Raw genomic sequence first — 15,887 nt, 5'->3', positions numbered from 1 at the left:
AAATAGAAGGTTCTCCTCTTGGCCATCTCTAGCTATAGAGTATAATCGGATGCTGCAAACCTGAATGAATTCCTGGGACAGGTTTCTACGGAGAATGTAAACCTTAATGTTATCTGATATTGGAGTTGTCCAAACTCAAGCAAATTGCACAAAAGTCTAATCCCAGGCAGGGAATCAGAGCTGCAGATCTAATTGGTACCACACACTTCTGTCCATCATAGCAGTGCTGTGTGCAACAGTGGAAAGATGAATTACAATCTGGATTTTTAAAGTCTTAATATGAAAGAGAGAGGCAGCAGGGAAAGTAGTCGGCTGGGGATTGGCTGAGAAAAACTGGCCAGAAACACAGGCAGGGATTTCATTCTGGAGAATTACCTGGCCCGCGCGCTGCAGATGGTGGCAAAGGCAGCCTTCAAAGGGCACCCTGCGGGCAACAACTCCGCTCTCTGGTCCGCACTGCCTCCTGCCTCCATCTAGTCTGTTGCTGATGTAAAGAATCCAGGCTTCTGTGATGGGAGGGGAATGGATAAAGCACAGTAACCCCAATGCCAGCTAATACCTTCTCTTCTCTTTTGGAAGGAATTCCTAGCCAGGCTCCCATGCACAAATTTCTTCTTGCTCTGAACCTCTACAGCACTGATGTCTGGCATTTATCATGAGTTGCCTTCTGGCATCTCGTTTGTTGTTTTTTTTGTTTAACTTCTCCTAACATCTCAGAGCCGAAAGAGACACCTAGAAGATTCCAACCACCCCTTTCATATTTTAGTGCACGGCCAAGTGGTTGGTCGTCGGGCTTCAGTGAGAAGACCCCACAGATGGAGCTCTCGTGGCCTGGAGAGGTGGTCTATTCCATCTCAGGACAAATTACACACTTTAGAACATCCTTATAGGCCCCTGATAGGAATATAGATTTCGATGTTTCTGAAAGGCAACTAGACAAAACACGTACAAAATATGTGACAACGGGAGGGGTGCAGTGACTCACACCTGTCATCCCAGCACTTTGGGAGGCCAAGGCGGGCCAATCACCTGAGCCAAACTCCATCTCAAAAAACAGAACAAAACAAAACAAAATACGTGACAATGTTCATACCCTTTGACCCAGAAATTCCGCTTTTAGGAATTTATCCTAAAACATTAGCATGGGTGTTCCCAGTTGCACATAGGCGCCAGTTTATCCGGGCTTGCAAGAGCTGGTACGTTCACCCCTTCCCAGCTCCACCTTCAGGGCCTTCACACTGGTGCTTCCACTGACCACGGTGGAAGAGAAGGTGCACCACAGAAAATCAGGACCTGCAGTAATGGGGGATTCGTTTTCTTTTTCCCTGGAGCTTCACGAACCATCCCCAGTACACCACTGGATGAACCCAGATATTTAGTTAAGGTATGTTAATTGCAGAACATTACAAATGAAGTCGGGGAAAAGAGTAAAAAAGAAATAAAAATAAAACCACCTAAACATCTAAACTTTATGTCCAAATTTAAGGATCACATAAATGAATTATAGTACATCAGTTTTATGGGATGTTATTCAATCTTCAAAACAATATTAAATAAAAACTAAAAACATATGTACTTTTGAGCACACACAAAAAAAGCAGGTTACAAAGCAGTGGGGTCATGATGCAACAGTTTCATTTTTGTGGCAAGGGTGAGTGGGTGGGGAGAGAGAAAAAAAAAGCCACAGGGATTTTTAACCAAAGGGTGGGATCAATTTGGCATCTCAATATTTGCTAACTTTTCTACAACATATGTCACTTTTATAATAAGAAAACATTAAGGATTAATTTTTCATCAATGCCTGTGCTTAACTACATCATTTTGCCGTGGGATAGTTTTTTCGGCAAGGATACATTTTTTTTTTGCCGAAGGAGAGGCTGACAAGGAGGCACCGGTGGGCGACAGCCCCCAGCAGCCTTCTCCCCTGGCCTTGTGAAGCTCTCTAGTGAAGATTTTAACTAATCCATGCAGAACTGACACAGACATCTAGGGAATAATCAACAAGCATGTGCTAAACAGTCAAACCGAGGAGACCAAATACACAAACTGCCTGATTTTTTATTTTACAATGTTTCCTTTCTTTCACTTGTTAAGTGACAGCTCAGCAAAGTTGAAAATGTTACTTTCTACCCCATTTCTCTAGGCTTTTTCTCCTCTTTTCAGAACATGCTTTCTTTGCATCTCAGGCAGAGGAGTCTGGGCACTGCAGCTGCCCCAAGGTAAACACAAGTGCCAGGTAGCTGCATTTGGCGGTGGAGGTTGGCATTACCCTGAAGTTAGTTAGCACTCTCACTGGAGAACTGCACCCAAATAATAAGTGCACCGAATGCTCCGGCCAAGCAGAACATTCTTCAGACAAAGGGAAGGCAGGCCTGTGGAGGAGCTGCCACCAAGCATGGGAATCCAGGAAAGACTAAGACTTGCGTGTAAGATGCCCCCCTCTGAAACAGGACCCCAAAGCCTCAGTGGCACCGTCAGGCATCCCCAGCGGGTCCCTCTCAGTGTGAATGGGCACCACAGAGCAGCCTCTCACCATGCCCAGGAATGTTCACCCATGACCAACCCTTCTTCCTCTTGAAAGTTTAAGATGAGAAGGGGAGAACAAGAAGAGGAAGTTGGTGTGGATGGAAGAGAGGTGACTGTGAGGGCTTCTACTTCTTTCCAGAAGCTTCTCCTCAGTAGGGTGACCCAGCCTGGGCCCAGGCCTACAGTAGCGGTTCTCAGCTTCTTGGTGCTGGGTGTGCATCGGAGCCGGCTGCAAAGCTTCTGAAGACGACCACACTTGGTCCCACCACCAGGAGCTCTCATTCCACCGGCCTGGTGAGGGGCCTGAATATTGGGCTTGGTTTAAATTCCCCCAGGAAAGGCTGATGTGCAGCCAGAGTTTCGAGAAAGCCTAACCCGCTAGAAATCACGTGTGGCCAAGAGACACCCCCTTCTACTCCCATTATTTTCCCCAGAGACCAGAAATCAGAGTGGTAATGTTTACCCCGGCCCTGGGAGAGCTGGTATTAGCAGTGCCCCGCGGTGTGTCCTGAATTATTCAGAGATCATCTTCTGGCTGCTGAGGGATTTCCAACCCCTCCCCCACCATGACCACCAACCTTTTTCATTCTAAAGAGACTCCTAAAAGCATCTGTAAATGCTTCAAAGGGGGCAAACTGCACAGCCAGCACATGACGCCATTACGGAATTCAAAAGGTCCTGGGAAGAGGCAAAACCACAGATTTGAAGGGGAATTTCTCATGAGGTGAAATCTTAGAGGCATGTGGTGAGATCTTCTGATGTGAACTCTTCAAAAGAGTAAAGTGTTCAATCTCCCCCTGGCAGGGTGAGATGAGCTGCCAGAAACCCAGAGAGAGGGAAGAAAAAATGTTCTTTGTGGTAGAGAAATTGTTTGATGAATTACCAGATAGAATGGGTCCAATTCTCCTGCCCTCAGACCGGGAAAATAAAAATCCTAATGCTATTAATGAAATAGTGGCCAAAAGAAGTAATGTAAAACGACAGGGGGAAGGCATACAAAATGGGAAAGGCATATTCACATGAAATATACCCTCCTCTAAAAGCTTTGCAAGATGAATTTTCCCTTGTGGAGTTGGGGGTGAGAAGTTAAAGAGATGGTGACTGCATCGTTAGACTAAAAGGCTTTCCATTAACGCTGTTCATAAAATTTAATGCTTCAAATGAGGACAAATTAAGGTTATCCAAAAAAAAAAAAGGTAACTATTGTTATTTCCAGTGTAAACTTGTTATCAAAAAATAAAAAGGAGTAATGTCTATTCAGTCTGCTTTCTTTTTTCTTTTTCTTTCTTTCTTTTTTTTTTTTGAGATGGAGTCTCGTTCTATCACCCAGGCTGGAGTGCAATGGCATCATCTCGGCTCACTACAATCTCCGCCTCCTGGGTTCAAGGGATTCTCCTGCCTCAGCCTCCTGAGTAGCTGGGATTACAGGTGCACACCACCACAACCAGCTAATTTTTGTATTTTTAGTAGAGATGGGGTTTCACCATGTTGGCCAGGCTGGTCTCAAACTCCTGACCTCAAGTGACCCGCTCACCTTAGCCTCCCAAAGTGCTGGGATTACAGGCGTGAGCCTCCACGCCCGGCCCAGTCTTCTTCCTATGTCTTATTCTGGGGAAACAAGCAAGCGTAATAATGGTTACTTCCAGCAATTCTAAGACATTATTGCCCTGACTCATAAAGCAATTCCTGTTTTTCCCTAGTACTCAGCCACAGATTCAAACGCAAAGTGCTGAGTCCTCATAATGTCTGTCCTACCTGACTGACCAGGAATGAAATCTGCAGACAGCACCAGCAAATTCTCCCTCCCCTAAATACTAATAGCCCTGCCTCCTATATTGGAAAGTCAGCTATAAATATTGATCACTAATACTAGCTAGTAATGTCTACAATCCGTATACAAACATTTTGGCAATTTCTCTGTAGGATAAAGAAATTGAGCGCTCGAAACTCTTGTGAGCAACTAGATGCCTCTATGGACTTCCAGATCTTGTTCCTTGCTTTTTTTTTTTTTTTTTTTTTGAGACGGAGTCTCGCTCTGTCACCCAGGCTGGAGTGCAGTGGCGCGATCTCGGCTCACTGCAAGCTCCGCCTCCCGGGTTCACACCATTCTCCTGCCTCAGCCTCCCGAGTAGCTGGGACTACAGGCGCCCACCACCTCGCCCGGCTAGTTTTTTGTATTTTTTAGTAGAGACGGGGTTTCACCGTGTTAGCCAGGATGGTCTCGATCTCCTGACCTCGTGATCTACCCGTCTCGGCCTCCCAAAGTGCTGGGATTACAGGCTTGAGCCACCGCGCCCAGCCTGTTCCTTGCTTTTTAATAACGCACATACATTCATGGCCTAGTGTCAAAAGCATGAGTATGAGAGAATTGAGTTTGTTCCTGTCTCTTGTCGTTTACTGGTTGCATGATCTTAGGCAAGTCATTCAAGCTTGCTAAACCTTAGTTTGCTCATCTGTAAAGTGGGGATAATAATTACAATGCTGCAGGAGATCAGAGAATTCATGTTATCTATTTACTTGTGTATTCCTCATGTCTAAAAAGGGGGGTCTGGAATATGTGCACAATGAATTCATCAATCCTAATGAGGATTAACTTGAGGAAAGGCAGGCAAATCCTCCAGCACACTATTCAGTACATAGTAATTACTCAGTTAATGTTAATTATCACCGTCATTATTTAATTTAGACAAAAAGCTTAAAAATGTATCTTTCCTATTATGTAAACGATAGGCATTTTGGCTGCCCAAAAGGAGCGACTCTTACCCACAAAGCAAATTCAGCAAGCTTAGCCTGGTCGCCAACCAGTCCAGTGGGATGACTGTTGCACGGGGAGATAGCACAGAGCCTTGGGATTAAATGAGACAGGACAGGGAATGTGTCGGAACAGGGCATGCATCCGGACAGGGCATGAGTCAGCACAGGGCATGTGTCGGGACAGGGCATGTGTCGCGACAGGGCATGCGCCAGGACAGGGCATGGGCCGGGACAGGACATGTGTCGGGACAGGGCATGTGTCGGGACAGGACATGCGTCAGGACAGGGCATCAGGCAACGCTGGCAATGGTTTCCAACCTCACGTGCCAACATCTCCCATCTGAGGCTGGAGCTTGGAAGGTGTGGAGAGATCATAAGGTTTACATCTCTTCCTTTTGCATGTCCAGCATGTCCAGCTGGCAGCATGTCCAGCGTTGCCAGGTCTTCACCCCAGCCCCTGACACTCATCCTGGGCTCTGGCTCCTTCACTGCTGCTTCAGCTCAGATAGATGTGGCCCACGGACACAGGCAGTGCCACTGGTGGCAGCGGGGCATGCTTAAGATAGCACAGTCCAGTGGGGCATGCTTAAGATAGCAGAGTCTTAAGGAGTCAGAATGAGAAAGAATTAAGCATCACTAATCCAAAACCTTTGGTTTCCAATAGTAATAGTGATACCCAGGGAGCCTGATGGTGTCCCATCGCGGATACTATCTAGTAATCAGCTATGTCCATAAACGCTGTTGTACATAGCCACTGGGGAGAGCTTGCAAGAGAAAATGGACCAATGTCAAGAACACTAAAATAATAATGAGAGAGCCAGAGCAGTTCAGAAAATAGATGAACTGAGAGAGTCATATATCCAAGTGGAAAGATACAGCAGGACCAACTCCAGAATAAATAAGAACATTTCCACTGCAGTAACCCAGGTAAGACATAATAGGGCCTTAACAAAAACCATTATACTTGGATCGTAAAGGGACCAATATGGAGAGAAATTAAAGTAGAATCGATGGGACCATATTACTTTCACACTACTGCTGTAACCAATGGCCACAAACTGGGTGGCTCAAAATAACAGAAATGTATCCTCCCACAGTTCTAGAGGCCATAAGTCCAAAAGCAAGGCATCGCCAGGGCCACGCTCCTTCCAAAGCCTCTGCAGGAGGACCCTTCCTGCCTCTGCCACCTTCTGCAGGCAGCTGGCAGTCCTTGGCTTGCAGCTGCTTCACTGCAACCTCTGGTCATCACATGGTGCTCCTGTGTCTACAAACGGTGCACAAGAGTGAAACTGTCATCATCTGTGAACAAATCACTTTAGTGTAAACACTGACTTTCAAAAATCGTGATCTAAATCTACGAAGAAGATGGGGAAAGGGAGAGATGGAGAGGGTTAGGAGAGCTCTGCCAGAGCTAAATGTTTATCTTTAATTTTTATAAAGTCAAAATATTACAATTTAAAAAATAAAAAAGTAGTTGTATAATATTTAGAATGTGGAGGTAAATACCAAAAGAATTATCTAAAATAGTGGAAGTAGGGGGCTGTGGGTCAGGGGAAGGAAAAGGTCAAAGGAATGTTGTCTTTTGCATTTTAAATGTTTTAGTCCTATTTGACTTTTTAAACTACATACACGTGTTATTTGTTAAAATTTAAATTTAAAAAGAGGAGATCATTCTGTTTTCAGTCTCAAGAAGAGACAGAACCAGCTGACTGTAGCTTCAGGTGAACAAATCCCTGCAACCACCTCTGGGGCTCACCTGCCTGGGATGTTAGTGTCAGGATGCACGGCCCCGAGCAAGGATTCTCTCATGAGAGCTCTGGCACCAGGACTTGAGGCTAACACCCAGGACAAAAGGCAAATGATCCCACAGAATCCTGGGGAGAACACTGTTTCTGCCTGTGGCTTCTGCCAAGGAGGCTGATTAGCACCCATGATTCATTTTGACCCGACTTTCACTCACCAAGGCCATGGGTTTGTAGCAAGTCATCTGAGGACGGAAACTGTGTTTTCCTCACCTCACAGCATTGCCTAAGCCACGTGCAGCTTGCTTAAGAGGCTCATCCTGGCCTTATAAAGAGACTGGTCTCAAGAAATAAAAACACAAGACACATACAGTTTTGGAAGGATGAAGATAGCATTACCACTACAAATTACACAAAAAAGGGGCACATTTCCACAAAGCCAAGAAAGATACATGTTTAAAAGAGTAGGGTACCATCAACTGACAGTTGCTCATATTGTATGCCACGTTCCTCCAAAGTGCTTGTATTAGTCTGTTTTCATGCTGCTGATTAAAGACACACCCCAGACTGGGCAATTTACAAAAGAAAGAGGTTTAATCGACTCACAGTTCCACGTGGCTGGGGAGGCCTCACAATCATGGCAGAAGGTGAAAGGAGCATCTCACATGGCAGCAGACAAGAGAACAGATGAGAGCCAAGTGAAAGGGGTTTCCCCTTATAAAACCATCAGATCTCGTGAGACGTATTCACTACCAGGAGAACAGTATGGGGGAAACCACCCCCATGATTCACTTACCTCCCACTGGGTCCCTCCCACAACATGAGGGAATGATGGGAGCTACAATTCAAGATGAGATTTGGGTGGGGACACAGCCAAACCATATCAGTGCTTTAGATCCATCCTCTCATGGATCACAACAACCTCGCCTGATTTGTATTTTCATTTATATTTTATAGATGAGAGAGTTAAGACTAAGGCAGATGAACAGGGGAACCTGTGTAAGCACGGGCCTGTAGCTGCACTCCAGAGTCACCACAGTGAAACCTGTAGTTACCAGGCTCACAAAACTGCACTGGTATCAAGCTCCCCAGCTAAATCTTTGGAATCACAGTTTGGCTCAAAATTATTAAACTAGGTTTAAATTAAGCATTGAGCTCAACCAGCTAAAAGTACCACTCTGAAGCAAATGTGATTAATTTGCTTCGTCTTTCTCTGCTATCTTCTTTTTAATTTTGCCTTCGTATGTTGTATTGATTTTATCATCAAAATGAAAAATCTTATAATGGAACATTCAGATAACAGAAAAAGAACTTTTGCAAATTAAAACTGGGATATTCTATTACAAATGAGACACACTTGTCTAAAAAAATTGTAATTGTTTTTCTGGGACTGAGAAATTGCCAGTGAAGAACCTGGCATTTAGCAGAGGCCCAACAAGTGGCTACAGGTCAGTCCAGCGTCCTGAAAAGAGAGGGCTTTGAAATCCGATAGAGCTAAATTCAAATTCTGGGTTCAGTGTAGACAACAGTAACTGTTGAGAATCAAACTTTTAAAATAGATCTAAAGCCCCTCGTGCAGTCTTTGAAACATAACTGTGCTCAAAATAATGTTAATTTCCTCCCCCTCAACCTAAAGAACCTACTGTATTTCCTTCATGCTTGTTTACTCTTTGCTTAGACCATCTTCCTTTTGTGGAAAGCACCATTGCCCACTCATAACAGCCTCTGTTCTTGATCCAGTTAGCCATATACAACTTTTTGTTTTCTGAATTCACTGCCTTTCTATCCTTGGCAGAGAAAAATAAAAGGTGGGGGATTTCTTAATCAGTCTCCACATTTCCTGTAGATTATTTACATATTTTGGAATTAATCCTTTGGGGGTTCTTTCCTGTAATGAAAAAGTTACATAGTTCGACTTTTCTAAAATTGAATAACCAGGTAATAATTTGCTTTAGCTCTTTTTCTGTCTGGATTATCAAACTTAATCCTGTGGGCATTGTTATATAGTAGTTCATCCATGAATATACCGCACATTGCTTACCATCAGTCACCATCTCCCAAGACCGTGTATGGTGACCACATGTCTTGAATCATCCAAGACAGTCTTAATATTGGGTAATTTTCTTCTTTTTAATAAATGGGAGTTATTAAATTTATGACCAAATGTGATTTAATTGTTCTACCTTTGTATGATTTTTTAATTTCCTTTTTGCATTAAGAAACTATACTATTTTTATAATATGTAAACTCATTCATATTCGAGTCTTAAAGGGGCATAAAATTAGATAATGATTATTTGACATATAATGAATCTCCTTAATTGAAATGAATAAAATTATATAAAATTGGAACCATCTTAGAAAATCTGGGACATATGGTCATAATAAATATAGTTTCTTTCCCATGGGTACTAGGAAGTAGTCATTATAATAATCCCACATTAATTAGAGAAACTTACTGAAATAAAATTGTAGTATAACTAGATTGTGTGGAGAAGGGCCTTCCATTAGACATCAACCTGAAGATGTTAACAAAAAAGTATTTAGCACTGATGGTGTAAGCATCTGAATAAATTAATCTAATATAGGCTACTCAGCATTCATAAGATCCATGAGAAAAATGTCTGTAGTAATGTCTGCTCATAGCTTTAGTTATTCAAGGTGGTTTGTAATGCAAATAATCAAAAGTGCAGCCAGGCATGGTGGATCATGCCTGTAATCCCGGCACATTAGGAGGCCAAAGCGGGTCGATCACCTGAGGTCAGGAGTTCGAGACCAGCCTGTCCAACATGGTGGAATCCCATCTCTACTAAAAAATACAAAAATCAGCCAGGTGTGGTGTTGCACACCTGTAATCCCAGCTACTTGGGAGGCTGAGGTAGGAGAATCACTTGAACCTGGGAAGCAGAGGTTGCAGTGAGCTGAGATTGCACCACTGCACACCAGCCTGGAAGACAGAATGAGACTGTCTCATTCTGTCAGGAAAAAAAAAAAAAAAAAAAGAGACTCCGTCTCATTCTGTGGGGCGGGGGAAAAAAAGTGCAAGTCCAAGAAGACCACAAACTAGTAGAAAATAAATTGTAAAAAGGCAGGGATCTCGTGCTAAAACAATTGAAGTATTAGCATCCAGGTCAACAAAGACTGAAACAGACACCTGTTAACTCCTAACATCCACAAATTTGTCCTTTGACCAGCTTCATCTCTGCCAAGAGTTCAGTTCTGGGACTTTTAGCATGTTCTCCCTTTCAATGAGCATATGCTAAATGCAGTTTCATAGACAACTGCTTTCTTATCAACATTCAAGCTATTTATCCAGGAAGGCCCCCCATCCCTTGCCATCTTGTGTGTTAAATATCAGGACCTAGCCTTTGCGGAGGTCTGGGTGCCAGGTGCTGTGTTCCAGTGCCTAATGTTCAGAAGTCTCCTGGGAAATGGTTAACAACTAGTTCTCTGGGACAAAGGAAAGATGCTTATTTGCTAATTTCTGTTGTGTAAATTCTTCCACCATTGCCAATTTCAAGCTGCCAACAGTTTAACCACTGGCTCTTGAAGTGAGCACAAACTGTCTCCAGCATATTACAGTTTTAGCATTTAATCCTTGAAATTAACAGGCCGGTAACATTACTGTCCCCATTTTATAGATGAAGAAACTGAGGCTTGGAGAAATGAACTAAGTTTTCCAAAATCCCAGCTGGTAAGTGACAGAGATGGGATTTCAGTACAGGTCTGCCTCACTCTGCAGTCTGTTTATTGAACAAATATTTATAAAAGCAAGACAGCATTTTATACAGCAAAAAACAAAACAAATGAAAACTCCTCCTAGAGTTTACAAGCGAGTGTAAATCAGTCTATGTCCTTAAACAGTACGAGTTAGGTCACCCCAGGCGGTGTGCAGTGAAACAAGCCGAGGGAAACCCACCAGTGGACAGGGACTCTACATTCTGTTGCCATCAAAGTTACTTCTAGTTTTTAATTATCTCTGGCACCTCCCTACTTGGTGGTGCCTTTTCAAAGTGAACAAGTGTAAGGAACTCAGTCATTTCTTACCCAACTGGATAAAGCCCTGGAGTCTGAATTGGTCACGGTTTCCACCTCGTTGACTCTCAGGCCAGTTGGGTCGCAACACGACCCATGACGTTTCTGAGTCCTCCTTATTGGCCCTGCAGGTGAGACTCTCCTGTGCACCCTCCATGGACACCTGAACACCAACTTGAGATGCAATCCTTGTTTGGTGTCCTCTCAGTATTTATTTAAAGAATTTCTCCCCAAATCCTGTCTATCAGCTTAAACAGATTTCTCTAGGAGCCATTCCTTGCTTTCTAGTCCTTTGTAGCAGATGGCCTCTAGCTAAGCCTTGTTCCAGCCTCCACCAAATTGTCTGGCTGTATGATTCAGCTTCTCTAAGCTCCCAGAAGACAGTCCTGCCAGATGGAGGAAGCGCCCGCTCTGCAGCCCCCGCATAAATATTCCCAGGTGCGAGGCTGGCACTGGATTGTTGGACTCGGGATTTAACGGAGGGAATGCGAGAGCGAGCGACTTAAGCTCCCATTTACTCAGTTTTCTCATCTGTAAAATGGGAGCTTTTAAAAGATATACTTTACAAGGTTGTTAGGTGAATCATCCAAAATGCTTAACTGAAAATAGTATAAGGTATTCTTATTTATATTTAATATTAATAATACTAATAAGGGATAAACTGTATTACTATTCCCTAAGTATCTGGGAAGACTGTATTTGCAGACAAGATATGAAAAGTGGTATTCTCTGTAACAATTGCACTTAAGTCACACACTTCACAATCATTACACTCCACTGCCTTCACAAAACCATCCGTTCAGCAAACCTCGACCGAGCACCTATAACACACCAGCCCCTCTGCTAGGCTGCCACAGGACAGGGCTGACTGAGACATGGTTCCTGCGCCGTGAGCTTGAAGTCTTGTGGCAGATCTGCCCAGGAAACCCTCCTTACAATGCAGTTGGAGAAAGGCCTAGGATGTTAGAGAAACCAGGGCACCCAAACCAAACCAATACGTTTGGGGATAGCAAACATCAACGTCAGAATAATCATTGCCTCTGGAGAGAGAGGGAGGATTTGAGGTTTGAGAGGCTCCCCTGCTCTGAGTTTTGGAGAAGAAGGAGGTAGCCCTGGGATCCGCTATACATGGTGTACATCAGAACCACCGAGGAGCCTGTCGAGCCCACACTTGGCTAAGGCTCTACCCAGATATTTTGATTTGATAGATCTTGGATAGGTAGGGCTGGATATTTGGACATTAGTCATCTTCACAGGTGATTCTGTACAGGGATAACTATGACCTATATTTCTCTGACTTCTTCCATCAGAAAATTAGAAAATACATTCATTATATCTATTCAGTGTATCTCTGTCAGTCTTCAGTGTCTGGGGACTCTTGCTGACACTCAGACACCAGGAATGATACTAGACATTGACTCAGACCATATTTAGACTCATTTTCTTCATTTTTAATTTTACAGCACCTTCCCAAATTAGTTGAACTTAATTTTTTAATAACTTTAGAATAATTCGATCTTATTCCATGTTTCTATTTCTCATAAACCCAAGCTCACAATTTAGACTGACCACATTTTCCCTGAGCTCTGAAACATTAAAAATAACATAATCTAGGTTTCTCTCAGTATTAGGGCAGATAGTAGAAACTGTAGAAAATAGTTCCAGTCAAAATATCATTCAATAAACAATTCACCAGAGACTGTTGAAGCTCCCCACAGAATTCCCGATAACAATGGCCATAACAATACATTTTACTCCCAGATCATGCTACGTATTTATTCTGACAACCAAATACTGAATGTCATCTGCAATGAAGACATCTGAGGACTCCTATGTATTGGTGTATCTCCAACTCATTCACCATGAGGCAGCTCAACACATGGAATAAAACACTAGACACTAGAGCTACCAAACAAGTGACATATGGTCTTCACAAAACCTCCGAAAGTCCATTTCTCTCATTTTACTAAGGAGGAAACTGAGAGGAAGGAATGGTAATTGACCAAATTGGCACATTCAGAGTAGGGCAAAGCCAACCCAGAACTTGAGTCTGTTTCTGCCCAAAGCCTTCCATTAGCCAAAGGAACCCCAGTAGATGATTTAGTCACAGTTTTATGATGAAATACACTATAATTTCTTTATAGTAATGATAACTTATGGTCAGATATAAATCACCTTTGTTCAAAAAAAAATTATAAGTAAAAATAGCATATAACCTATATAAACAATTATATCTGCAATGGTTTCTATGTGAGCAATAATCTGTAAATAAAAATTTATTTTTATTTAAATTAAAATCAAATAAAAGTTTAAAATCTGCTGTACGCTATAACCAGTAGTTTGGGATTACCTGGAAGTACTTCTATTCCACAACCTACTTCCATCCTTCAGAGTCTAAGAAGAAGAAAAAAATGCTTCCCTATGAAATTTAAATTTAAAATATTCACGTGGAATGAACCAAAATAGAGAGCTCTGTAAAAAAGTACTAGCAAATGAATAAGCAGAAGAGAAAGAGGAAGAGAAAGACAAAGATAGAGGAGGAAGAGGAGTTTAAGAAGGAGGAGGGAGAAAGGAAAGAAGGATAAAAGAAAGGAAGAAATACGGGAAGGTAGAGAGGGAGAGGAAGGAAAGGTCGAGTAGACTTGCAAACTTTTTCCCAACTCTTACTAATTATACTAAAATATCATACTGAATGTACTAAAATATCTTATGGACTATATTAAAATATCTAAAAGGTTGACAATAAGCTTCAAGAACTTACAGCCCGACAGCAAGACTTTCTGTAACCTTAGATTTTCTTAGGTTAGTGCCATTAAACGTCTGATCCATCTCACCAGCCGACTTTCCCTCCGGAGCTAGGCACAGCAAGCTGCACTCTGGTTGCCGTAATTATAATGGGAATTGCTGTGAATGGTGCCTAGAGGGGAGGGTGATTGTGCAAACTCAGATGTGCTGGATCCTGTGACGGACAAACTGCTTCAAATGCATTTATTATAAAATGCTAGAATAACAACCCTGTATAGCAAACACCCATATCCCAATACTGAACTTTACCAAATCAGACCATGCTTATGTTTGCTTCAGATTTCTTTTTAGATAAGAAAATATTTCAGATGGAGTTGAATCTCTCCTTGAATTTCTGCCAAGTCATTTCTCCTCCCCCTCTCTCTCCGGGGGTAATGATTATTCTGACCTCAATGTTTGTTATCCCCAAACATACTTAAATATTACAACCACCTATGTGTGGCATATATTTATAAAACACATAGTAATAATTCACATATTTTTAAAACTGTATAGGCACAGTATTATATGGTATATATTCTACTACAATTTGCTTTTTTCTGTCAACGTTAATTTCTGAGATTTCTCCATGTTGACACACGTAGCTCTAGTACATTTGCTTAACATTGCATAGGGGTATGTCCATTTTACTTATTTGACTTCCTGTTGGCAGTCTTTAGGTTGTTTGCAGCTTTTCACCATTATAGATAATGGTGCAGTGGATATTCTTGTGCACATCTGTAACAATTTCTTCTTGATAATTGCTAGAAGTAAAATATTTACCCACTGTGTTTATGAATATTCATTTTTACTAGTTATGACCAATTTACCCAGCAAATTAGTTGTCTTGTATTGGTATCAAGTCAACTGTTAGCCACAGCCTGTAAATTTGTTTCCTTATGTTTTCAAGGATTGTCTGTTCCTTGATGGTTTAAAACTCATCTATAAAAGGCTGGGCACAGTAGCTCACGTCTGTAATCCCAGCACTTTGGGAGGCCCAGGCAGGCAGATCACGAGGTCAGAGATCAAGACCATCTTGGCCAACGTGGTGAAACCTCGTTTCCACTGAAATACAAAAAACTAGCTGGGCGTGGTGGCACATGCCTGTAATCCCAGCTACTCGGGAGGCTGAGGCAGGGGAATCGCTTGAACCCAGGAGGCAGAGGTTGCAGTGAGTTGAGATCGCGCCACTGCACTCCAGCCTGGCGACAGAGGAAGACTCCATCTCAAAACAAACAAACAAACAAACAACAAAAAATTCATCTATAAAAACATGTAGGCTTATTACTTTTTGATTGAATATTAAGTCTTTGTTGGTGTATGAGCTATAGCTCTGCTTTGTTATCTATTGGTTTAGGGTTAACATCTGTATGTAATTACAGTCTCTATTCAAATAATATTATACTACTTCAGATTCAGATTTAGTATTAGAACTTTATAGATGGTATACTTCCGTTTCTCCCTTCCCGGTCTTTGTTCCATTTTTGTCATGTATATTATGTCTATTTGTTTTATAAACTCAGTTTTTGCCATGTCTCCATGTCTTGAAAGTCAATTGTGTGTATCTCTTCCCAAATTTACCTTCGGTTTAGTAACTTGAAATTATTTTAGGCAAATGCTACAAATTGAGGCTTTTGTTTTTTGCTGGAAATTTAACTGTTAAGCATTTACAGCATGTCATTTTATAAACCTAAATACATATGTTATTATTTATTTACTTTAAGCACTTAATTCTCTTTAAAAAAAAATTTAACATCTAAATCTTGTTTATATTTACCCGAATGTTTAGCATTTCTGGTGCTCTTCATCTCTTCCTGCAGATCTTTGTGTTTATAGATTTTTATCTACTATCACTTTCCTTTTGCTTAAGGTCTTCCTTCACATTTCTTGTAATGCAAGTCTGCTGCTAATTCTTTTAGTTTTTGACTAATTACAAAATATTTTATTTTGCCCTTGCTTTTGAAAAATATTTTGCTCAGCATAGAATTCTACATTTACAGATGTGTTTGTTTATTTGTCTCCTTTCAGTAATTTCAAGATACTCCTC

At 41.9% G+C, this 15,887-nt stretch overlaps 1 long non-coding RNA gene across 2 annotated transcripts in view; it reads right to left on the bottom strand.

Moving 5' to 3' along the window:
• Positions 1-14,852, bottom strand: part of LOC103884130 — a 35,681-nt gene extending 20,829 nt beyond the window's left edge. The window contains exons 1-2 of one of the 2 annotated variants that reach the window (XR_646633.4): positions 13,818-14,852; positions 376-506 (exon numbers count right to left, since the gene is read on the bottom strand). This is a non-coding gene — a long non-coding RNA (uncharacterized LOC103884130). The remainder of the gene's footprint in view (positions 1-375; positions 507-13,817) is intronic. The other variant, XR_646632.4, reaches the window with a different exon arrangement.
• Positions 14,853-15,887: the final 1,035 nt, after the last annotated feature.

The sequence above is a fragment of the Papio anubis genome, chromosome 6 (genome assembly GCF_008728515.1).
Source record: "Papio anubis isolate 15944 chromosome 6, Panubis1.0, whole genome shotgun sequence".
NCBI lineage: Eukaryota > Metazoa > Chordata > Mammalia > Primates > Cercopithecidae > Papio > Papio anubis.
Note: the sequence above shows the minus strand (reverse complement) of the source record. Positions and strands in the feature narration are given on the sequence as shown.